This window comes from Coffea arabica, chromosome 5c, assembly GCF_036785885.1.
Source record: "Coffea arabica cultivar ET-39 chromosome 5c, Coffea Arabica ET-39 HiFi, whole genome shotgun sequence".
NCBI classification, from domain to species: Eukaryota; Viridiplantae; Streptophyta; class Magnoliopsida; order Gentianales; family Rubiaceae; genus Coffea; species Coffea arabica.
Window position 1 is genome coordinate 15,545,583 of NC_092319.1, and position 25,611 is coordinate 15,571,193.

The 25,611-nt window shown below is 32.8% G+C and overlaps 2 long non-coding RNA genes across 2 annotated transcripts; both read right to left on the reverse strand.

The window, feature by feature from the left end:
* Positions 1–1,820: 1,820 nt before the first annotated feature.
* LOC140007665 (uncharacterized) lies at positions 1,821–9,393 on the reverse strand. Its single transcript, XR_011815004.1, has 2 exons — positions 8,543–9,393; positions 1,821–2,087 (listed from the first exon to the last, which is right to left on the reverse strand). It is a non-coding gene; the product is annotated as an uncharacterized lncRNA (long non-coding RNA).
* A 1,570-nt stretch (positions 9,394–10,963) lies between these two features.
* LOC113690028 (uncharacterized) lies at positions 10,964–12,389 on the reverse strand. The gene is made up of 2 exons (XR_003448297.2): positions 11,859–12,389; positions 10,964–11,084 (listed from the first exon to the last, which is right to left on the reverse strand). It is a non-coding gene; the product is annotated as an uncharacterized lncRNA (long non-coding RNA).
* Positions 12,390–25,611: the final 13,222 nt, after the last annotated feature.

Sequence of the window (25,611 nt, forward strand, 5' to 3'; positions counted from 1 at the left end):
TTGATAGATTGCTTCGTCTTATTTTGACTCTTCCTGTTTCAATAGCTACAACAGAGCGTGTATTTTCTACTTTGAAAATCATCAAGACTTGTTTGTGTTCTAAGATGGAGGAAGACTTCCTTGCCAACTCTATGATAATGTATATTGAGAAAGAAATTGCTAGAACTTTTGATATAAATTCAATCATTGATGACTTTGATAAAATTAAAAGTCATCGTGCACAATTTTATATGTCCCACACAATCAAATAGATTTGTAAATATGATGATATTTTTGTATATGTGAAGCGTATAAGTAATTTTCATTTTATATAAGGTTGTTTCTAATCTTGTGGTATATATGTTCACATTATTTTTTTTGTAAATATATTTTACTTTCATTGCTATAGACTCGCCCCCCCCAAAAGTTAATTCCTAGCTCCGCCACTGAACGCTTTTGTAAATTTGATGCAGAAAATTCGTGCAAAGCTTCACACAAAACCATCGAACCATCTGTCAAACCCTTAACAACTGAACATGTTGATTAATACAACCCAAGCACGAATCACCAAGCCACAGAAAATCAGGCGGAATACGCAAAAAGGGAAATGACGCAACCAGTTTCTGATGAAACCCACCATGATGCCCCCAAGATCTAAGAGTTTTTCAACCACATGACTCAAGATATCATATATCAAATTTTGTCTCCCAAATACAAACATCAGGTAACGAATCACGCAACAAAACCCAACCAGTGGGCTGTTCTAGGAAGAAAAACAACAAAGTGAACAAAACGCAGCATGGTCTTTGACATATTTAGGGAAGATCTGAGTTGCGTGAGAGATAGAAGGCAAAAGGGATTGCCTTTAGCACCTTATGGAGTCCAGTGAACAAAGAATGATTGAAAAGATCGCATCCAAATACTGAACTTGAAGCTGCAAATTTCTGGTAAAGAACACTTAAGGGCTGACAACGAGCAAAGTTGAAGCCAAAATTTGAGGGTGTTGGAGGCGTTCTTTCAAGATGCTTTCTAAACAAAACTTGTAGCTTTGCCACCGTATAGAGTTCAGAAACAGAAATAAATCCTAAAGGAGCAAGAGCAAGATCAAAATTTGGTCCAGAAGAAGGTTATTTCGCCAACCCTGACTCGGTTTTCTGGAAAAAAAAATTTTCTCTGTTTCTCTCTTTTTCTCTCGCTTTCTTTCCTAATTTTCCTTTCTGATTCTTGCCTCTTTTTTCTATTCCTCCTCTTGCTCAGTCAATTTTTTCTCCCTTCGCCCGAAACCTTCTTACTTTCTTCCTTTTGACTTAGCCACTCTCTCCCCTTTTTCCCTTAGTTTCCCCGTAGGATCTTTCTTGATTTTTTTTCCACAGCCGAGTTTCCTTCCTTTTCTTTTTCCTTTTGCTCTTTTTTTTTCAAATTATTCTAGGCCTCCAAGTGTCTAGCCACCTAACCCCCCCTTGCATGTTTTGTCAACCAAGAATGAGAACATCTGTCCTATTTGCATGCACTCCACTTGTCTAATATCCCCCTAATACACTTGTCTAATGATCCCCTAATACACTTGTTTTCTTATTTTCATTTATTTATTATATATTTCCAAAAACAATTTAGGTAAACAAAATAAATAAAAAATATTAATTCTTATTGCACAATTTTCATTTATCTTAAAGAAATTAAATCTAAAAGGGTTAAAGACAAATTTTGAATTTTTGTGAGAATTTTTCCTTTTTTTAGAAATTTAATGCAAAAATACCTTAAAATAATGAACCTAATTTATAAAAATAAACACTAACTATCATTTAATCAATTACAATAAAATAAAATAAAAGAATAAATAATAAAAAATTAAACTAAAATTGAATTAGATAAAAATTAAAATTTTGGTGTCTACACCGCTTTTGTGCAGCTGTTTCAGCACTCAGTTCATTAAACTTGCCAAGTACCCCACTTAATTGAGCTCCCAAAACAGTCAAATCTGATGACACAACTAGGGCAGATCTCTCCGAAGTTTCTAGCACTAAACTCATGTTTACAAGTTGTCTCAAGGCTTTACTTCAGGATCTGGTGACGATGAGGTTCCTTTGTGAAGCTATGTTCAAGAATACCTGAGATCGTGGAGGAGAAACTGGATTAGAAATTTATTCTCAACTAGACCTGCTGAGATTGTATTTCAAAAGAAGAAAAGGAGAAAGAAAAAGGAAAAGAGTTAGAAAGTATTTAAAGAATTCAGATGCATGTCCTATGGGGAGCCCTTTTCTACCAAAGGTTGGCTTAATATGAAAAATGCAATTATCTAGGATAGACACCACACAATAACTGATTGATCCGATCAATTTACTGGCATTCGATTGAAAAGCAATTTAAAATTTTGGCTAATTGAAATGGCAGGAAACATTTGAGTTAACAAAATGAGGATAAAGTCCGAATGGATTGATTGTTTTGGTTGGCACAAGAAGAGATGTCAAAAGTCAATTAGTATAAAAGAACCTACTCTTGAAAAGATTGCAATATCTCGACTAGTTTCTTTAATGAAGCATGGATCGAAACCCAAAAAGAGAATAAACTAATCAAACGAATTGAATAGAATTGATGATTCATTCAAAAATCGAATGAATTGCCAACTCATTTGTTGTCTCAATTTTCATAGTTCTCATTGTAATGCATTAATATATGAGTCTTCTAAAATCAAAATTTGGTCTCAATATATTTATTATCCCAACAACAAGGAATCATTTATGAATTTCTTCAATTTAGTGTCCTCACGCAAGGGATTTTACCAACCTTGACCAAACGACCAAAAAGTGAATCTTAGAAACTCATATTCTAAAGTACAAAAGCTACTCCATCATCTTTAATGCCATCATCATAGACAGGATCGGATCTTACCTTGCCTTGTGCACTATCTCTTTAGATGGTACAAAAATATAAACGTGTAAGTCTCATTGGATTATATATCCGAAAAAAAATTATAGTTTATTCCTAATACGGGATTCCCTAAGTGACATTCCCTCTACGGTTAATGCATGATGACGGTTTATTAAAGCGAATAAATGTGCAATACAATAATTGAAACATGATCAAAATGTATCCCATTTAGATGTCGGGATAAGTCTAAAGATGACATGCATAGATATACATAGTATTAATGCATTAAACTGAAATTTAAACGTGTTATTTATAAAAGACGTTCTGTCCTAAATGAGTATCATACCAAAATTCTTATTTCTAAGTTTTATGAATGCAATATAAGAGAATAAAACAATGGTTAGTTTATTTGATAAACAACAAATAACATATTGGAGCAACAAAATAATACATAAATATAAGAGAAAGAGGGATAGAATCCCTCCCCTCGTACCTAGTGTTCTTAATAAGGCAGATGAAGGCTCTATCCTAGGTGATTTCTAAATGGATGCATTAGGTTGGACTTACTAATGCATCTATACTCGATAAAATTTTAGATCCCCAAACCTTCAAACACAAGAGCGAAGGGTCATCAATTCCAAAACCCATAGTCGGTGGCTCAAGTAGTCCCCCAGACATTGCTACGTGCATGTCGTGCCACGGTCACATGTCCAAATGGATCGATCATAAACCTAATAGGGAGGAGTGGTGCGACAACCACTAAAAGAAAAAATAAGATAAAGGGTTAAAAAGAAATAACGTATGCACGTATGAAGTGCTCCTTTGAGAGAAGGGAATAATACCATTAAACATGCTTTGAAGGCTCTAGGGTAATATCGCTCCCCACCCCCAAAATGCAAAGCGCAATAGAGTAAGTATAAATAAATAAAAGTATATAGACAAATCATTCATCGCATACACGAAAAACGAGGAACGAATACGAGTGTGAAATGCAAAACATCATAAAAAAAGAAAGGGTAAAATACATAAAACCCCCTGTGGTTAAGGAAATTGACATGAAACTTCCTCATTATTCAAAAACTCCCTCATTATTCAAAAACTCCCACATAATCTCCTTGTGCTTTGGACTAATTTGGAAAATGGACGAAAATCATCCAAATTAACAGCGTTTGAGATGTGCTCGTCTATTAAGGGAGTTTCAAGTGATATTGTCAAGGACAATTTAGCATTTTGCAGTGTTTTGTCATTTTCTTTTTCTTTTTTTTTATTTTCCTTCTCCATTTCTTTCCTGCTCGCAACCAAACTAATCAATAACACCAAAATGGTCAACGACTCCAGTGAACACCAATCATCGTCAATACCGCCACTGATCACCAGTAGCTCCACCATCACCACCAATAACCAGCAACTCTACCACCAATCATCACTGATTTCAACACTCAATGATCCCAAAATAACACCAAAAATTTCCAAATTAGATAGAGCACAAAATAACAATAAAAATTCTCAATCTAATAGTCTCAAAAATTAACAAAAAATTCTTGATCAATTGATCCCAACATAACACCAATTGATCGTGGATGCAAAGAAGCAGAATAGTGGCCCTCCAGGGAGAGGGGATTGGGAAAAACAACGCCAACAACAACAAGTACCATTCCTTCAGAGATCGATTCTGATTCGACGGCAGAGACAGTAGCGAGAATGCTGCTGTGCCGGAATCCAAAGATGGTGAACAAGGCGAGGCCGATAGACCTCAGCCGATCCACCGTATAAAAGGTTGAGTGCCTAGAGCATCCAAAGAGAATGGTATGAAGGCCTTTGATGCCAATATGCTGCTGATTCCACTTCAAATAAGGCAATGGACGGATTGAGTTCCCTGGCTTCGTCTTAGCTCCGAAGCTAGGAAGGTCGAAGATGGTATGTGGAATGAAGCCGGAATGACCGCAAAGCCCAGAACGCAGTTAAACAGAAGAATGACGATAAAGAGGAAGTGATTCAAATTCAAGAAAAAAAGTAGAATTGGGCATCAAACCATTTGACGGAGTAAACTTGATTTGAGGAAACAGAAGGATGAACCCCACTAAAATAGCTAAATCTATGTCACTTGGGCGGGATCTGGCACCTGCCTGTTCAACCGCCAAAGAATCAGACCTTCTTAAGGCACGGTGGGGCATTTCTCAAGGCCGGGAACGAATCAATATAAGTCGTTGGGAAGTATAAAGCCTGGCTATCTACTAAGAGCTACTAGGAGCATGCCGCAAGAAATTCATCTCTGTTTCTTTGGCGGCGTCTTAGCTACGAAGCTAGGAAGCTCGAAGATGGTATGTGGGATAAAGCTGGAATGACCGCAAAGCCCAGAATGTTCTGACATTTCCTTGAAGAAGATGATACATCTTATAAAATTTCAAATGAGCCCCTTAGTTCTACCTTTGTTTCAAATGAAGAAAGAAAGTTTTTAAAACTTTAATTGAGCCTTGAGTTAAACTTTGATTCAGTTTGTAAATAAGGTTAATATAGGAAATTTATATCTTTCCGTCAATTTGGATGATTTCCGTCCATTTTTCAAATTACTCCAAAGTACAAGGAGGTTATGTGGGAGTTTTTGAATAATGAGGAAGTTTCGTGTCAATTTCCTTAACCACAGGAGGGTTTTATGTATTTTACCCAAAAAAAAATGCAATCTAAGACATCCAAATATGATAAGTGAAGGGGTTAAAAAGAGAAAAGATAACTAAACCAAATGCTTGGATTCTCTAACTTTTCCAATAGAATCGCCAAGCTGTCGCGCCCTTTTTTTTGCGATAAAAATCATATTTACAAAAGATGTGATTTTTATTTAAAAATAAGTAAAAAAGGCCTAAAATAGGACTTTAAAGAATGCGACAGTTTGGGTCCAAAATTTAGTCTAAAAGTTTTTATAAGATAAATAAGAGTCGTCACTTGGTATTAAATTTGAGTGTACCAAGTCACCCAAAAAATTTTTTAACAAAATAAAATAAAATAAAACTCTTCTCGACAATTCCAGGTCTTTGAAAATGAGTTTGTGAGTCATGATTGAAGAAAGGAAAGGCAAATATTCAATCGACTCAAATCTAAGGCACCATTTCAATTTAGTCTAAACTAGTTGCGAGGATTATTCAAAAAATTTTCTAATCTAACCCCTAAATTTATCACGTTTTGATGTTTCTTACATGAATGCAAATCTAAATTTATAGAAAATATCAAAAGGAACAAAATGTCTATTCAAGGGTTTAATTGATATCAATCGCATTAATTGCGAAAGCCAAAATAATTCCTTAAAAGAGGCACGAATATACAAAAATGAAATTCAAAAGAAAAGAAAATTAGATTATATATAGATATAAGTTATCAAGAAAGAAGGGATGCAATATAATGGGTACGAGAGACAAAACTCGTGACAAAATTTTCTTATACAGAGACTAATGAAATATTTAAACTAAAGAGTGATAATCGCTCATTTGCCATGTTCAAAGAATAATTCTTCTAATCTAAACAAGCAAATGAACTAACTTATTTTGTAATTTCTTAAATGAGATGCAATCCTAAATGATATGATTAATACATATAAAGGATAGGGGATAGAGTATAATATAATAGGAAATATCATGCAAATGGGAAAAGCTCCTAAAATAAAAATTATCCAAAAAAATGCAATGAATGTCATACAAAAAAAAAATGAATCTAATGCATGAATGATGTAAGAGTCTAGCGTTGGACTAACCGATTTCTAAAAACCTTAATAGCGTTGGACTAGCAAATAAGCGGAAGGAGAAACCACAACTAACATTAGACTAGTGTGATGACGTCATGCATTCATAATACATAGCAAAACAAATAAGGCATAAATTAAAACAAATAAACACATAAGAGCACGTAGCACGTAAATATAATATCTAGATGCAAAAATTCTAAGGAAAGCGAATAAAACATATAACACATAAACTACATAAACACATAAAACCTACCTATTATAACGGGGAATCTAACTACAATCTAAAATGAAAAAATATAAGGAAATAAACCTATCTATTCTATCTATTACAATAAGGAACCTAATTACAATATAAAGAGGGCAAAATATGATAAAATAAACATACTTATCCTATCTATTATATTGGTCTATCTAATTACAATTTTTTGCAAAAATATTACCTATCTATTACATCTTGAGGTATTTAAATAACTTTCAAATAATTATAAAATTAACTAAATAAACATAAGAAAATTTGAATCAAATAAATAACAAAACATATAAAAATATATAAACACGTAAGAGCACATAAGACCACGTAATTGATATTTACATAATAATAGGGGTACCTCCCTTTTGAAGTAGTGACTAAATGGAGTCAAATTGCCCTATTTATACTCAAAATGAACAAAAGAATCATGGCACCAATTTAATTGAAAATAATAATAATAATAAAAGTACTAAATTCACATTAATACATCAAACATAAAGAAACTTGAAGACATCAAAAATTACAAGTTGAATACATTCAAAATTAACATAATTAGCTATTAACGAAAAGAAACTATTACAATAAGGAGACTCAAAAAGTCACAAGGGACCAAATTGCAAAAATCAGAAAATTTTGTGAGCAATAATATAATTTTTCAAAAGTTCAAGAGTCAAAAAGCAATTAAATTAAGGGCCTGAATGAAGAAATTTAAAATTTTCTGGGCCACAATAAAATTACTCTAAAGATTAGGGGCTAAAGTGCAAAATTTATTTTTCTGATTTTTGTAAGGAAAGCGTTTTGGGCCATTTATTTTTCTTTGCTTGCTCCAGCCGGGAAGAAAAATGTGGGCTGTCTTCATGAAAAATAAACACCAGCCCAAATGAAAAAATCCCCCAAAAGGAAGACTCCAGCCTAACCGAAATTAAAGTGAAAATCTCATCAGAAAATAAAAATTAGCCCAATCATTTTTTTGCTTCTTCCTTCTTTTTTTTCGTTCTTTTCTTCTTTTTCTTTTCTTCTTCCCCCTCTTTTTTCTTCTTTCTCTCCTGTGTAGCTGAAACTTCCTCAGCCAGTGGCCATGGCAAATTTTCTGATCACAAAATTTCACCAAAATACACCCACCCACTCAATTTTTCGCATAGAATCCGTTTCTAGGCTTAATTTTTACAAAAAAAAAAAAATTGAACCGAAAGTGACGAAATAGCCAAAAAACAGTCTAGTTTTTATTTTTTCAAAATCACTATAATCACCACTAAAATCATAAAACTTATACCAATACACCCCTTATGATATGTACAACATAACTATGAGCTGAAATCAATGAAAAGCAACAACAATGTAACAAAATTAAAGCAAAAACAGTCCAAAAATTAAAAAAAAATCCTTCAATGCTTTCTTTTAAGGCTCAAAAACTCCAAAAACCTTGGATAATCAAACATATTCGGACCTATACTAGCTAATGATCATCTATTTTGACCAAAAAAAAAACATGCACAATATCCAGTTTTTTAAATCATTTTTTCATCTGAGCATTTTTTAAACACTTGGAATGCATACACTAAATTTATTTCCTTTTGCCTAATCTTGCTTGTAACTTGCCTATTATCCCAGCAACACAGTAACAACGAAAGAAACAGCAAAAGCAGGAGAAAAATAAGCAACAAAATATGAATTTAATGTGAAAAACAAAACTGAAAAAGGAAAAAAAATACCTCAAGAATATTGTATTCACTTGGTCGGCAAGGTTTGTGATGCAATTCCGAAGCCTCAATGGTCTGACCACATGTTCCCCTTTTTTTGCTTGATTTGTGAATGGGTATGTGAACTTAGAAGAGAAAAGGCAAAGCGGGACCGAGAGCTGAGGTTTTGGGTTTGAATTGCTTGTTTTTTTTTTTTTTTTTTTTTTTGTGTTATGGAATTGAGAGGGAGACGGGAGAAAGGCCGAGAGATGTTTTCCTTGTTGTGTCCTCTGTGATGGTGTGTGTTGTTGTTAAGGTTTCAGATGGAGGATTGAGAGAGCTGCGAGAGTGGTTGGGAGTTGGGGTGGTTTTTTGTCTTGTTAGAAGTTAAAGAAAGTGAGTGGAATAGTTTTTTGTCAAATGATGAATTTTTGTCCCAAAATGAAAAGAAAGGTGATTAGAGGTTAAGTGTCAAAATGGATTAATAGTGATTTTGGTAGGGAAAATGATTAAAATGTGTAAATTTGGTCATAACTTTTTCTTCTTCTTCTTTTTTTTTTTTCATATTTTCCTTTTCTTAAAAATAAAACAAAGATGAGAAAAAGAAAAAATAAATGAATAAATAAAATTAAGATGCAGGAAAACAGATAGCTCATTAAATAGATGAAAATCCAAGAAAACGTTAAAAATTGACAAAAATTTGATGTTTACATAGACGACTCCATATCTTTAAAAATAAGAGAAAAGAATTCGAAAGTCACAGTTAAAGAAAGAGAAGGCAAAGATTTTGATTTAAGACACCCTTTCATCCTAACCAATGAGCAGTTGCGAGATTTAATCGAAAATTTTTCTAGTCTAACTTATAAAACTTATCACGTTTTGGATGCTTCTATATGAATGCAAATCTAGATCTAAGGGATATCTAGAGAGTCGAAATATCTTTTCAAAATTTAATTGGTACCAATCACATTAATTGTGATACCTAAGAGTAATTCTTTGAAGAGGTCACGAAAAATACAAAAGATGATATTCAAAAAAGGAAATTATAATATATGGATAAATGTACATGACCTAGAAGGGGGAATACAACATAATGAATATGGAAGACTAAAATTCGTGACAATTTTCCTTCTTATAGAGGGGTAATAGCGTGCTAATGTTAAAAAATCATACTTGTCCATTTTTCATGTTCGAAGGGTGACTCTTCTAATCTAAACAAGCAAATGGACTACCATATTTCTAATTTTCTAAAATTAAATGCAATTCTAAATGATATGATCCAAACATATAAAGGGTAAGAGAATAATAATAGGAAAAATATCATGCAAATGATAAAAAATCCTAAAAATAGGAAAAAATAAATGAGCTACAATAAAAATCACACTAAAGCATGAATCTAGCGTATCGATAGCGTAAAGGGTCTAGCATTAGGTTAACTCATTTTTACAAGTCCTAACTAGCGTTGGACTAATGAGAAATCGGGGAAAAAATCACAACTAGCATTGGACTAGTGTGATGACGTCATGCACTCATTATAAATAAATAAAGCATATAAAACATAATTAAATCGAATAAACACATAAAACATATAAAGTATGTAGAGTACATAGCACATAAGCATAATATCTATATACAAAAATCCTAAACAAGCGAAAAACACATAAGCATATAAACACACAAGTATGCAAGCAAATAATACTTAATTATTATATTGGGAGCCCTAACTACAATCTAAAAGGGGGATTTTAAAAAATAATAAACCTATCTATTACATTTATCTAACTAATTATATTTTTGGCAAAAAATAAAATCTATCTATTATATGGCCTAGCTAAATACGTTTCTTAGGCACCTATCTATTACAATTTGGCCTTTAAATACCTCCCAAATAATCATAAAAAATTAAATAAAATAAATGAAAACTTGAAATGAATGAAAGCTAAAAAAATGAATAAAATGAAAGAAAAAACACTTAAAACATGCAATCACACATATAGAAAATATATAGAAGCACACAAAAAGAAATTTAAAAATAATAGAGGATACGTCTCTTGAAATAGTGACTAAATGAGGTAGAGTTTACCCTATTTATACTACAAAATCAACAAAATAGTCAATGCACCAATTTAATTAATAATTTAAAAGAAAATGTAAACATATAGCAAATTCACTTTATTATTATAAAAAATATGAATAAACATAAAATTCCTAAAATTTACGAATTAAATGCATTTAAATTAAGCATGATTAACAATTAGAGATGAACAATTGTAATTAAGAAATAATAAAGATCAGGGACCTAATTACAAAAATTTAAAAGCTTTTGGATCAAATTATAATATTTAAAGAGATTAGAGGTCAAAATCAAAAGAAAAATAAAGTTTAGGGACCAAAATATAATTAAATTAAGGACCTAAATAAAATAAATCAAAAATTTTAGAGCCACAATAAAAATACTCAAAAAATTAGGGACTAAATTGCAAATTTTGGTTTCTGATTACATAAATATATATATTGGACCATTTCAATGCATTTGGGTTGCCATGTTGCAGTACTTGGACCTGACCACTCTAACCTAGAAGAAAACACAGGCTAAATCCATTAAAAGAAACAAGCAAACCCATTGAAAATACAAAGCTTAAATATGGTAAAAAATTGGGCTTAACATGAAAGCCTGATCACAAGCCCAACTGAAAAAAAATTTCAGCCCATTCGTTTGTTTTTCTTTCTTCTCTTTTTTGTTCTTCTTTCTTTTCTTTTTCTCTTTTTCTTCTTCCCTTCTCTTCTTCTCTGGTCAGATCAAGCTTCTCGCCGGCGACCATGGAGGACGCTGGTGAATTCTCCGATCACAAAAATTCGTCAAAAGACATCTCTCCACTCGATTTTTTGCGTAGAATCCATTTCCGAGGTTATTTTTACAAAAAATGAAAGAAAAGTGGTCAAATTGCCAAATTACAGCCACGATTTTGTTTTTCTAAAATCACTCAAATCTCTCCCAAAAATCATAAAATTTATACCAAAACACTACTTGTGATTTCTACAATCCAACCATGACCTTAAGTTAGCAAAAAAAACCCAATTTAATTCAGCTTTTCATTTTGGCTTTTTTTCAAACATGTTATAGGCATAATTTTGGCTCACATGCTTTATGAAATTGAAGTGGATGCATGCCCAACTTTTTTAACCAACAATCATCAAAACAACTAGAAAAAGCTCACGTAAAATCCTCCACTTAAAACCACATACCAGCCAATGGAATGAACAAAGAAAGAAAATGAAAGAAAATTCCAACACCAATGGTCAAATCAAATCTGGACATAGCAATAGAAAAGACATGGGGAAACTTCACCTTGTTTTGCAGGGGAAAAACTAAACAATGATGACCATGATGATGATTTCCGTAGGCGGATAACAATTTTCTTGCTTCTTTCTCCCTCTTTTGTGCATGATTTGTGAGAAAAGGAAAGAGAGACAGCCGAAAATTGGGTTGTGAGTCAGTGTCTTATTAGTTGTGAAAGTTTTTTTTTTTTACCATAGAAAGAGAGATAGGGGAGTCGAGAGAGGAGAGTTTTTTTGGGGGGCGGGGAAGGGTGGAGGAATGTTTCTTTTTTTTTTTTTCAAGTGAATTTTCTGAGAGTGATGCCTGATGCGTGGGAGACAGAGATGGCCAAGAGATGGGCGTGGGGTTCTGTGGGAAAATTGAAGTGTTGGGAATATTTTGGGAGGGAGGAGGTTGGAGAAATGTTTGTTGTGTGGAGAGATTTTTTTTTTTTTTTTTTTGGGAGTTGGAGTTGTCTTGTCGTGAATTGAGAAAATTGAGAGAGGTCCCGAGAGGTTTTAGGGATTGAGAGTTTATGGGACTAAAAAATTCTAAAACCTAGAATTGATGATTAGGATAAAATAGGATTATTTGTTCCATTTCTCTTCTTTTAATCCATTTTTGGTAGGTGTTAAATGATGAAATTTGGATGATGAGTTGTCCTTGTACTATCTAAAACTTGGAGGGAAAGAAAAAGAGGAAAAATTCATTCAAAAAATCTGCACAAAATTTATTATTGCTAGTTCGTTGCATGAAGAAGGAGAAATTGCATGCGTGCACTGCAGGTGCATCTGAAACCACAAATTTTTTTTTTACTCAAAATATATTTTGGATGACTTGATACACCTAAACTCGATACCAAGTGGTGATTTCTATTTTCTTAAAACCCTTTTAAACTATTATTTTGGCCCCAAATTGTGCACTTTCTAATTCCCATTTTAGGCCATTTTTCCTTTATTTTCTAAAAACAAAAATTCATTTTGAAATCACCTTTTCTCTTTTATTTTTTGAAAATGGGGCGTGACAAAAATCATCACCTATTAAATTCAAAATATTTATGGTGATTTTTGAAAAATAAATTAACAACAAAATTACGAAAATGTTTCTGGATTTATGTTGACTAACTGGTACTTAAATTTTTTGAGATTTTGGGAATCAACACGTATTCGCTGATACTTTAAGAAAGCCCTTTAGTTCCTCTTTGGCATCCTTTCTGGTGATGGAATATTAGGAAAGAGTTATTATATGATACCAAAAATACAACAGTAAAAATACATATGACTCGGGGATCATACCCCTATTTATAGATAACTTTCCCATTATCTTTTTTATTCCTATTTTAACCCATCATAAAAATAGAAGTTACTCTTAAATCTCTACCTATTAAAGGCCCACATCTTATGAGATACATTAAAGCCCAAACTATAATTGATCGTTTTAATTGAATTTAATTTTAATTGACAGTTTACAACGTATAATTACTCACATATAAGTCCAACGTTAAATTAAAAATCAACCTCTAGCACTAAAGAAAAATACTTGCATGTGGATCAAAAGATGGTTAAAGGGTCTCAAGCAAAAACATTCAGGATTCAAGAGAATTAAAGACTCCCAGTTGTATAGCAAATTGCACGCACATGACTCAAATCTTGAAGAGTAAGGACTCAAATAAGGGGTGGAACTGGTGTGGAGAGAGGTGGGAGGGTCAAAAAAAATGGGCCTCCGTTGGATCAAATGGACTTGGAACGCCAACTTTCAAGTTCTGTTTTGAAACTCGGACCGGATCGGTGATCGAACTGGGAACCGGCCAAGTATCCGGTCCGAGTCATGGTAAAAATGAAAATTTAAAGTTCGGTCAAAGCCGATCAAAAACCGGATTTGACCGGGAAAAAACCGGTTTTTCCGGTTCAATGGCATTTTTTTAAAAAAAAAAAACTCAATCTTTTCAATATTATGTTTTGACCCCCTAAATTGTTAAAACTTATTAATATACCTCAAATATTTCATACTTTATAAATATTGTCCTAAAATTTGATGTTATTTTTCAATTAAATTCATAATTTTAATTCTAAACTTGTTAATATTTATTAAATAACATAAATTGCTACTTGATTGTTCTAATTTCTTTGTATTTTCTTGTTAAATATATTTGAAACATCAAATATATATGAATATACCTTTATTAATATTAACATATTATTAGATATTTTATATATAATATTTTAATTTTTAAATAATTTTTATTTATGACGTCATCCGGTTCAACATCTATCGACCCCCCGATCGAACCCATTGATCCCTGACCCCTGACCTTGGCCGAGTCGATACTCGGTCCGGTTCTGAAAACATAGCTTTCAAGGGTGGTGTTCATGCAAGTGTTTCCATAATAAATGCAGATATTTGTAAACTGCATGGAAAGTTATTACCAAATTTTAATTCGCTTAACAAGTTGCCCAAAAATTCTCTAAATTGTGTTATCTCGTTTCCTGATGCAGGTTTACCATAGTGGTCTTGTAGATTTATGAAATGACATTATTGTTACATCGTCAATCACACATCTGAGCATGAACTAAGTCATCTGCTCCAGTATCTAAATATTTAGTCAAAGATATAGGAGGAGACCTGGAGGTAGAAGTCAAGTAATTGGCATGAACAGCAGCATATGGTGGTGCGTTATTTTTTCTTCTTGGTAGTAAAGTCAAATAGATATTTAGTGATTTTGCTTTAATTTGATTACGATACAAGTATTTTCCATGTACAAAATTTTCGCCCTTTGATTTTATTTTGGTGTACAATTTGGTTTTAATTTTTAGATCCACCCACAAATGTGTTTGTAGAGTTTCAACGTAGTTTTTGATGGTTTTACACCCAATTACGTCATTTTTTTTTCTTTTTAATTCACATCATAGAACAAAGGATAAGAAAAGTTACTACCCTTTAAATTTCGTCAAAAAGGATCATTTTTTTTATTTATTGTCAATTTAAAACACTTCAAACACTATTCAACTGCATAGGAAGAACAGCATATTCTGATAAAATTATCTTACCATGTAATCATTGTTGTGAATTAATTTGGGATGGTTTCTATCAGTGTGGTATGACTAGTCAGCGGGTAGAAATGATACGAGTAATGACTAGCTGGAGAGTATCAAAACATCCACATAAAGTTTTCCTAATCTTCTAATCAATAAAATGGTTGATTTCACTTTTCACCTTTTAACTATATCTAAATTTTTACTTTATAGTCCCTGAACTTCATAGTGAAACACTTTAACCCCTCAAGCATAAAATATATTACACTTATTAATAAGTACTGTTGGAATTATGGTTCTTATCTATAGTGATAATTATAAATATCATGATCAAGCATATTTGAGATTTTTTGCTGATATGGATTTTTCATTACTCATGTGTTAGGATTAGTTACTAGTTCTAATTTTATATAAATGTATATTTTTTGGGAATTGGTTGGAATGTGTACTTATTTATTAATACAGTTTTGGTTTGCACGACCACTTGCTACAAATGTTTGCCAAAAGGTCAAATTAGTTGCACTTCAGTTTCTGAAGTATAAAAACTTTTACACTTTAGTATTTAAGTGGGATAGATGTTATGCTTAACTGGGACACATTTTATATTTTAAGGACTGAAGTAGAACAAATACTGATTAACTGAGATATACTTTTATACTTTAAAAATTATAACATCAAACTATAAGTAGCAAACACACCCATTTAGTTAAATTTACCATACCCACCTATGAATAAATGGGTATGAGTATCTTGAGTTTTTGCATATGGGTATAAATGGGTTACCTAATAATATCTATTCAAACCCAATTAACCCATTTAAAATTGTCTTTTCCCGAACCTCCTCTCTTCCCCCACCCATTTCTTTTCAGATTTTTCATTTTGTCATGATATTAACTACTTTTGTTTCATTATTATTATTATTTGTTGATCTTATCTTATCATTTTTTTCTCTTAGTTTGTTAATTTGCTCATTTTTCAGCATTACCAATTTACGACAAGTTTTAATCTCTTTTCCTACCTTTTCAAAATGAAATTTTAAATTTACACACGAAAAAAAACTAGGGGTTCAAAATTTTTGGATTAAGTTTTTATGTTAATTTTTATATTCTTATCGTTCAATTATTAAATAGTATGTAATTTTGTGACATAGAGTACGGATGGAAAAAAATTGGTAATTAGACTTATTGAGCATTATAAGTAAATATTTAAAACTAATGATGGGTGCAAAGGGTGGTATAAATTGATAACTTAGTTTGCAAAAATGAATTTAAATAAATTTACAAAATGTTAAAATAAATGAGTTATAAATGGGTAATTGGGTTATCCAATTCATTTTTTTTTTGACTTGCCCATTTATACCCATCTAACTAAATGGATAGAAATGGGTTGACTCACTGATACCCATTACCCATTATAACCAACCCAAACCCGTCCAAATTACCCATTTTGATACCTCTACATCCAACTTTGAAATTTAGTAACCAAATGAGAATTTAGATATGGGTGCAAAATGGAACCAATCCAAATAAATTCCTTGGACTTAAAGGATCTTTAATAACTAAGGGTGTATCACACTTCTTCCTCTGGTTTGTGAAATATAGTTTGAAAGATCGAAGCTTTCTGCAAATGCTGGTACTTTTCCATATGTACAAGTTCCATCACGGATTAGGTAGTTTCCCTAATCTTTGACGTACAACTTGAATATAGATAGTCCTATTTTTTTTTCGCCATCTGTACCATGTTCACTTTAGATCATTAATAAAATTATTATATCCCATTTTGGACAAAATTATTTTATTTAGGTAGCCTAGACTTTAAGTAACCAATTAATTATAAATCATCGTAACAACTAACATAATAGTTAATCACTTAAAGAAATCTGAACATGGACCATGCTACTCTTCCTCTTTAGGGAAGCAAAGTCACATTGATTTTTTTGGATACTCGGGGAAATCATGATTCGTTCCATTTATATTAATATTATGAAGAATTGTGCTGATTTAAATTTTCTTAAGGTAACTTCAAAAACATAATTGCCCTTGACAGAAGTTTGAATTATGAATTGAGTGTTCTCCGTATAATATTGAGTGTTGTCACTGGTACACTCAAATTCTTTATTAAAAGAAGTTCTTAATACCTTTAAGTTAGTCCTTTGGGAAGTATATTATTGTGGTCGTTTTTTTAACCGCTATTGGGGTCATTATCCTTGATTTCGATGTGGATATTCCAAGGACCGAAACAAGGATGAAATAGACAATTGACCATCCTATCATGATCTATGACTATGTAGTTGAGGTTGGCGATGAAGAAAGGGAAGGGCAAAATCAAAGAAATGATGAACATTGTCGGTAGATGATTGCACGATAAGTTGCAAATTTGAGATAGATTGATTCCAGAGAAATGTTAAAAACTACAAAACAACGCTCTTATGATTTTAAATGGGTAAGTAGATGAATATTTCTTGACTTTAATTTTGTTTATAACTGAAATTTTTTTTACAAGAAGTTGGACTAAATTTTATACGCTGATATATTATCAGGTTTGAATGCACGCTATATGTATAAAACTTGAATTTTAAATTTAAATTAAAATTAAATCTAAAACATTTAATGTACATTTCTTTCTTCTTTTTTTTTTTTTTACATCTCTATATATCTGCCCAATCCGAAATTGTTAAAATTTAGTAAAGTAAGGTATCCTAATGTCGCTAATTCATGGACCACATTAATAATTAGGGCGGCCCAAAATCCATGTCTAATGAGAATGATGGACGGAGAATAGGTTTTGGGATTTTCCTGTGGCTTGATTAGACCCTTTTATTCTTGCTGGGGAATTTTATGTTGTATTTAAAGATGATGAAGGTATTTGATAACAAAACTAAACTTAGCTTAGCAGGAAAATTTGGGAAAACAGCTGGACGAAATTATCAAGAGATGAGAATCTCTCGAGATATGAATTAAATAAGTAACTGCCAAATCTAATGAAAGCAATTGGGTGGAGTGCAAGGTTGGAGACTGGAGAAGAAACAAATAAAAGTAGCAATTAGTTCAAAGGTTGACACAGAAAGCTCACCTTACAATTTTTTTATTTTTTTTTATCATTGTTATTTTTTCTATATTACTCCTACTCTAACGCAATTTACATGGAGATCCAATTGGACCAACGGAGATTAATGAGAACTGAACCATCATCGGATCAAACAGATGCATTACGCATCCGTATGAATTCTTTTGAAAAAACCACATATTATAATAAGTGATGGGAGGTAAGGTTCGATTTCTTGGTCTCCCACCCCACCACCAAGTATTAAAGTCTTAATGGTGGCCAAGAGTCCAAAGGCTCACCTTACATGAAGGATCTTTTTCTCTAGAAAGGAGAAAGTCTTGCCAATTATACATAAAAATAAAAAATAAAAAATAAAAAATAAACACAAAAACACACGTGATAGTTTTTTTTTTTTTTTTGAAAAAACACACATGATAGTTACCTCAAGAGAGAGCCGATTAAAATATAGTTATTTCTGTGGCAGGATACATTTATTAATGTGTAATGATTGTAGATATACATGGGAATATGTATATGTATCTTATACGAGCATTACTGTGTCGTGTGTATGTATTTGTGTGTAGGTGTGTGTATCTATAATTTAATATTATAAGGTAAATTAAACTTTACTCCTTTGCACTAGAGTATTGGTTTCAATTTTGCCGCAATTATTTCATTAACACTTTCAACCCTTCTCACATATTAAAGGACACAACTGCCCCTCTTTTTATCGTTTGCTTCCCCCCCCCCCTTTTTTTTTTTCTCTTTTTCGTTTTGTTAGCCCCCTTTTTCCTTCCCTACTAAAACACATAAAATTCCAATAAATATTTGATATACTTCTTTGATGTCCTTGCGCATTAATTCCATCAAAAAGATCACTCCATTTTCTACTGATATGCAACACCGTGCAATGACAATTTCCTTTTGCTATACAGAAATTTAATGGATGGATAAACTGAATTTCTATAGCATATAATGCTTATTGATGCAAATGTGTATGTAAGTGAGTAACTAGTAGAGCATCTCAATGTGTGTAAATATGTAAGCCCTCATGATCAATTTCTAGTCAGAGTAGCTAAAGATGCTAAAAAGCACCAAATTTGAGAAAAAGCGAGCTAATACAAATACATTACAAGAATGTAAAGGGAATTTAGAAACATGTGAGAAAATAGTGACGCTAAAGAATGAAGAAGAGCCACCTAGAGCTGTGGAAGTGACAGGTGTCGAGCCTGTATAATAATAATTACCTACTTAAGAAAATACAAATTTTGTATATAGCGGTGAGTAGGGTCGAATCCACAGATACTGGGGATAATTCGTTTCTTCCAGAGTCCGAAGTATGGGGGATTTTTGGAGAATATAAAATAACTAATTAACTAACTAATGAAGCAACTAATAGAAATAAACATAAATTAATCATTAACTAATACAACTCTAGTCAAAGGTGCAACTCTTCGGACACGGTCCATTCAATTGATCATCGATGCAAAGATAATTCAATTACTCATTACTAGATTGGTTATAGCCATCAACAAGGTCTGATAACCAACTTTTCCTTACTTTATCGATAACCAAGGTACGACCGTTGACTATTTCTCTAACCAAGAAACAACCCTAGGTACGACCGCAGGATTTAGTTCCTCGATTGTATCAATAATTAGAAAAATCCAACCTTAACCAACAAACTCACTACGAGGGCTTGTTTAAATTAGATAATATGTTTCCCTAACATGAAACCAATCACGCTAGTTGCCACTGGTATTAATCAATTGAATAATTAAGAATTCAATCAATTAATTTGGCATTAGACCATTAGGTTAATTCGAATATCGGACCCTTGACATTCAAATAACATAACAAGTATAAGCAATTAAATCAGGAAACGTACACATACCTATGAATAAAAGAAATAAATAAAATTAATTCGATCTCACAGATATTTGGAACCGCGCCTTCAAGTTAACCTACTACTAGAAAAAAGGAATTTAGCTCCCCATCATGGAGAAGAACAGAATGTTTCTCATTGTCTATTGTGCCCGAAAAGAAGGAAAAGAATCCAACTACTAGTTTGTCGACTCACTCTTTTATTCCCCAAAAAAGTAGTAATCAAATGGGAGCCGGACTTTGATGAATTAATCTCCCCTCCGTAAATGTTGCCAGCCCACTCTTCCTCAAACGGTCCGTCTTTTGCTTTTTCTTTTTGTTTCTTATTCGGACTCTACTACCAATAACACCGCATGTTTCTTAAATAGAAAAAGATAACTGCTAAGATAATATTCCAAGTTCCCTAATCTAACACTAAAACTAATAATGAAGATTAAAATCTTCAAAATCTTCCTCCAATACTGCCTTGAATTTGATTCGGACTTGGAATTCAGTTCCGAACGTGCCATCATCAAATTAATTGAAAAATTGTCCCTTTTTTTTGTCACATTTTGCTCATTTTCCTACAATTAGCACCAAATACCAAATATAAATAGAATCGATTAATTAATACAATATTTGTAACGGCCCCACTTCTCCCTAAGGCGAATCAGAGGGTATCCGCGGGATGCCTGCCCAACTCTCGCCAAGACTCAAACTGTTTCCATTCAAGCTTAATGCAAAACTATTCGACAATACTGGATAAATAAAAAAGTGCGGAAAATTTCCAAACTTAACAATATATATAACGTTAATCCACCTTTATATGAAATTCCCAAAAGTTACACCAATACCTAAAATATACCACATCTGGGTACATCAAATATCCAAATCATACATAAAGTTCACAAGAGTACAACCAATAAGAGGTCTAGCCCAAATTACATTAGAAACCCTAAACCCGAAGTGCATCAAAAAGGGGTTTCTCTAAGTTCATTCCATGTCCATTCCTGTTAAGGAAAACAAATCTACAGGGTGAGCAAAACGCTCGTGAGGTCAAGAACACACATGCAAGCACGTAATCCAGATAACAGTCTCAAATAACAGTTTAAGAGATAATTACAAGTAATTAATAAAGCCAGTGAAAGTAAACAGAAACAATTCAAGGATATAGTAGCTCTCAGGAACTAAGTTCCACTTGCTGTGTCGATGACATTTGTATACCTCCCCGCGGTAACACTCCATCAACCGGGTCGGTATTTCCAATCCGTAGAACTCCACTAACTTCCCATCCAACCATCGTACACCGCTGCGGGCCCGCACGACATTTATAAGGCGATACCCCACGAGAATGCCAAGCAAGATCTCTCAATAGATCAAGCTTATCATGTGAATCTCATGGCTCACCGAGATTCCCGACCAAGCTCATGTCGGCTCGAGTTCCAAGGTCGGCCTATGAGTTTGGGCGTCCCCCATGTACATGTAAATGTCGAGGAGATTCACTCCAAGACGTATGCACTCATAGCATACCAAGTCATGTATACAAGCATTTGACAGGTCCAAACATGTAATTCAGGATATGTAAGTCTAGCAAGCCAGCCAAGCATGAATCAATTATTTCAAATGAGTACGAGTGCGATAAAGTACACACTCGACTCCATTTTATCAAAACCAGGTAGATTAAGCAAGACAAGCATGTATCAAGTTCACAGGAGTTCAAGTAAACATGCACTTGACACTCACCAAATAGTAAGTAGTCTCAACCGAAATTTAAGCATTCACCGTGGGATCCTCTTGAGGGTCCTCGTGTGCGCCTGAGCAAATAATAGTGAAGTATCACTCATATATCCCAATTATCAAGGAAGATTGTACACTAGTACAATCTAAGAAAATTTTATAAAAACGAACCTTAATTACTCGTAAATCGAGGTTTAAATGGAGTTTCTTAAAGCACATGGGTAATCGAGTTTTCATTTTAGAAAATCAAGTATAAAACGTTCAAGAAATATTGAAGGAATAAGGAGTACTTGAAAACTCCCTTCCCTTGGAATTTGGAAAAACTTCAGGTTTGATACGATACTTTGAAAAATCGTATCTCACATTCTACATATCAAAAATTGGAAAACTTAGTGCCGTTGGAAACCTCTTTGAAAGTACTAAAAGTTCTTAGAATACACTTTTCTAAGATTCCAAATGGAAAACATTCAAAAATGAGCTCAAAGTTGCTGTTTTGGTTTATAAGGCAGATTTAAGTTGATTTTTGGCCAACTTTGAAAATTCGGCAAAATTCGCTTGATTGGAACTAGCCTTTGAAATTTGCAACTCTATTAGTGTTGTAATCCAAGTTTACAAAAAAACAAGCGAAACAAGAAACGGAGTTGTGAAGACCAAGATATGGTAGCTCAAAGTTACCCAAATTTCCTTGTTAAACAAGGGTTTTCCAATATCAAGTCTTGAACTTTGGTAATTTAGTCGAGCAGCGAAATAGACTTGGATTGGTACCAAATTCGGCAATATAATACTCCTATATAAAGGGTATCTCTTTATCAAATTTCATGAAAAAATACCTTCGGGAAGGTAGTCAACCAAACAACCAAAGTTTCGAAAATCCTAAGGCAGAACTGCCTTGAGAGCATTTTTTGGTTTTCCATTCCAAACATTTGGTCAAGGAAAATCCCTCAAATATGGTTCATTTGTATAGGAAAAACCTGAGGAACATTCATGGTATATTTGGTAAGTGTTTTAACTCCAAGAAATTCAATTGGCAAGTCCACACCAAGTCTAGCATCAATTTTTGCCCAAAATTTAGGGTTTTCAAGAACAAAGCAGGTTTCGTATTTTGATCACAAATCACTCAATTCAACTCAGAATTAAGCATGGTTGGTGGCGTTGGAAAATAAATTCATAAAAATATAATTTCACAGAAGAAATTATTTTGAAATTCAGCACCCAACTAGCTCAAATTCGAGCCTCAAGTTGCAGCCTCTGTACTTCGTTCTAGGAAAACAGAGAAACAGGACAGTCATCTTAAAACCGTTGGTACAGGCTACTCAGGTGGAACTAGGGGCTGCATTTTATACCGTTGGAAAGCTGGAAATGTCTAGTTTCAAATTCCACTAACGGCACTTGATTTTGATGTCGGAGAACAGAGTTATGGACGAAACAAGTAGACTGTCTGAGCATTACGGGAAAAATTTTCCAGGTTTACTAGCTTTGCAAGATTAATCCATTTAACCAACCAAACCTCAATATTTTTCAATGAAATTTTATACACCATCTATACAACATATAAACATCATATACAAGCCATCAAACCCTCAGAATTTCGCAAAAAGGTGCATGATCAAAGCAGGGGCAGAATTGGAAATTTTTCAGCCATGCATTCCTTGAGGTTTATACTAGCCATGCACCATTAATATACCAATTTGAGCACTAAACAAACATTAAATCCATCATCAATCATCACATCAGCCATCAACCCAATAGTGGGAGTTCATAGAGCCCACCTTCAAAATTTTCAAACAATAACAAGTCACCCACATGAATAACTAAGCTCAAAAGTGTAAATCAACTTCCATAGGCTAAGAATTTGAGAGTTGATCATTACTTACTCGTATTAGTGAACAAGACAAAATTTTCAGCCCCTCCTAGCTTCAAAATAAACCATGAAAAGCTCCCCCTTTTTAGTTAGATACAATCTCCAAGTATTAGGCTAAGTGTGGTTCAATTTTGGTTTGATTTGGTTGAGATTTGGTGTAGAAAGTGATGGAGCAAGTTTGGTTCCTTTCCTTCCCTTGGCCGGCTATTCTTAGGAGTAAAAGAAGGAGTTGCACGGCACTTTAGATGATGAATTGAAGGGTTTTGATCTAGTGTGATGCACCCATGAGAAGCTTAAGAATGTGTGGCCCAAAATACTCCAAAAGTCAACTCTTCTTCAAGCGCGCACGCGCGCGTTTTGTGCTCAATTTCTCTTGCATTTGTTTCACTAGTGCACTAAACCTCTAATGCACTTGTATTCATATTAATATTATTCACTCTTAATTGTCTCAAAATAAGGGTCCAAAGTCCCTCAATTAAATCGCGCGTGTGGAACGTGTATTTCCGATTTAAGCGCGATAGAGTGAAACCTCCAAGAAATTCTTATAACGATAGTATTAATAACTATCATCACTTGAATACTTAAACATAGAAATACCTATTTTAGGACCATTATACAAGTCTCCAATTTTTCCAACTTATGGTATCTCCAAATCAGCTAAAATCCTCAATCACGTAATCACTATTTTCACTTAACGAGATTTCAAAAATTAAATTTTGACACAAGTCACTTTAAAAATATAACGAAACTATAGACCCATGTAATTAGGTCTAAAGTGGTTAGAAAATAAAATTCGGAATAAATGGGAAATTAAATATTCAAATAAGCTCGAAATAGGAATTTAAAATAATAAATTTTTGCGAGTCCTCACAGAAGTCTAGTATAATTCCTCAATTAACCTTTCTTAATCTACTATTGATAATTCTTAATTCTCTAATATTAATACACTCTCGATCCAAGTATAGTCTCGAAAAACGTGTACTCGCTATTCCGAACTAAACGAATTTTTGAAAAGTGAATTTTTCAACAAAACGTTTTAAAATATAAAAGAGGCGTTGTTCCATATAACTAGATTTTTAAATGGTCAACATAAATAATTCAGAGAAAATGAGTAAATAAATACTTAAGTAAACTTGTAACATTCGATAAATAAGAAAATTTTCGGTTCTTCACAATATTTGGTTAGAATAAAAGGGAAAATAATTATGAATTAAATGACAATTTTATACCCTATCAATTTCCCCCACATCTGAACCATACTTGTCCTCAAGCATGAGAACAACAAATCAAGTAATCGGATTCAACAATGGCTATTATTCAAATCTTCTATTGCCAAGATACAATTAAATATATGTCAAGTATTAGTGGCAATTTTCAAGAAATATCTCTCCAGTTAGCTTTCAGATCAATGATTCTTTCAATTTATGACTAACTAATCTAAGAATATAAAATATTCAACCAGCATCCATAAGCAAATGGTTGTACTATTAAGCAAATCTCAACATTAAAATTCATGGATTAGTGGGCTGACAATTTATTCAAATATTTTCACATTTTTAACTATTAGCACATTTTTTTCTAAAATATCCCCTCACTTGATTGATTTTTTTTTTTCAGGGGAAATGCTTAGTCTTTAGCCATTTAAGCGTTTTGACGCGAACTCCAACATTAGCCAAATGAAAGAACCTGGTTACTCAGCCATCATCACTTAAAAACCACATACTCATAGCTATCGTCGCTTTTTGACGCGAAAGTCGACACTTTTGGTGAAGATCTCCGATTACTAGACAACGATACTAGCGGAGTATAGCCAAATCTTATTCATAAATAAGCATTAACAATTATACAAACCCACTTCATTTCTTAAATATGGAGAACTAAGATTAATAGTTGAACCAATTTACATAAAAAAAATGCTAGACAAATATTTACAATACTTAATTAGAAAAGTTAACCACAAAGTATAAAAGTCACAAAATTCCAAATATTCACCAAAAAGATACCCCTAAACTTAACCATGTCATACTTAACACCTTAGAGTGCAAAATCTTAACAATAGAAAATTTTGAGACACCTAACCATCGTTTATCAGGAATAACCACAAATATATAAGCAAAAATTAGACAAAATTCGACAGAGTCAAACAAAAAATTCCAATAAAAATGCCTACACTTACACTTTTTCAATAAAATACCAATATACTACTCCTCCCCATACCTAAATCTTACATTGTCCACAATGTAAG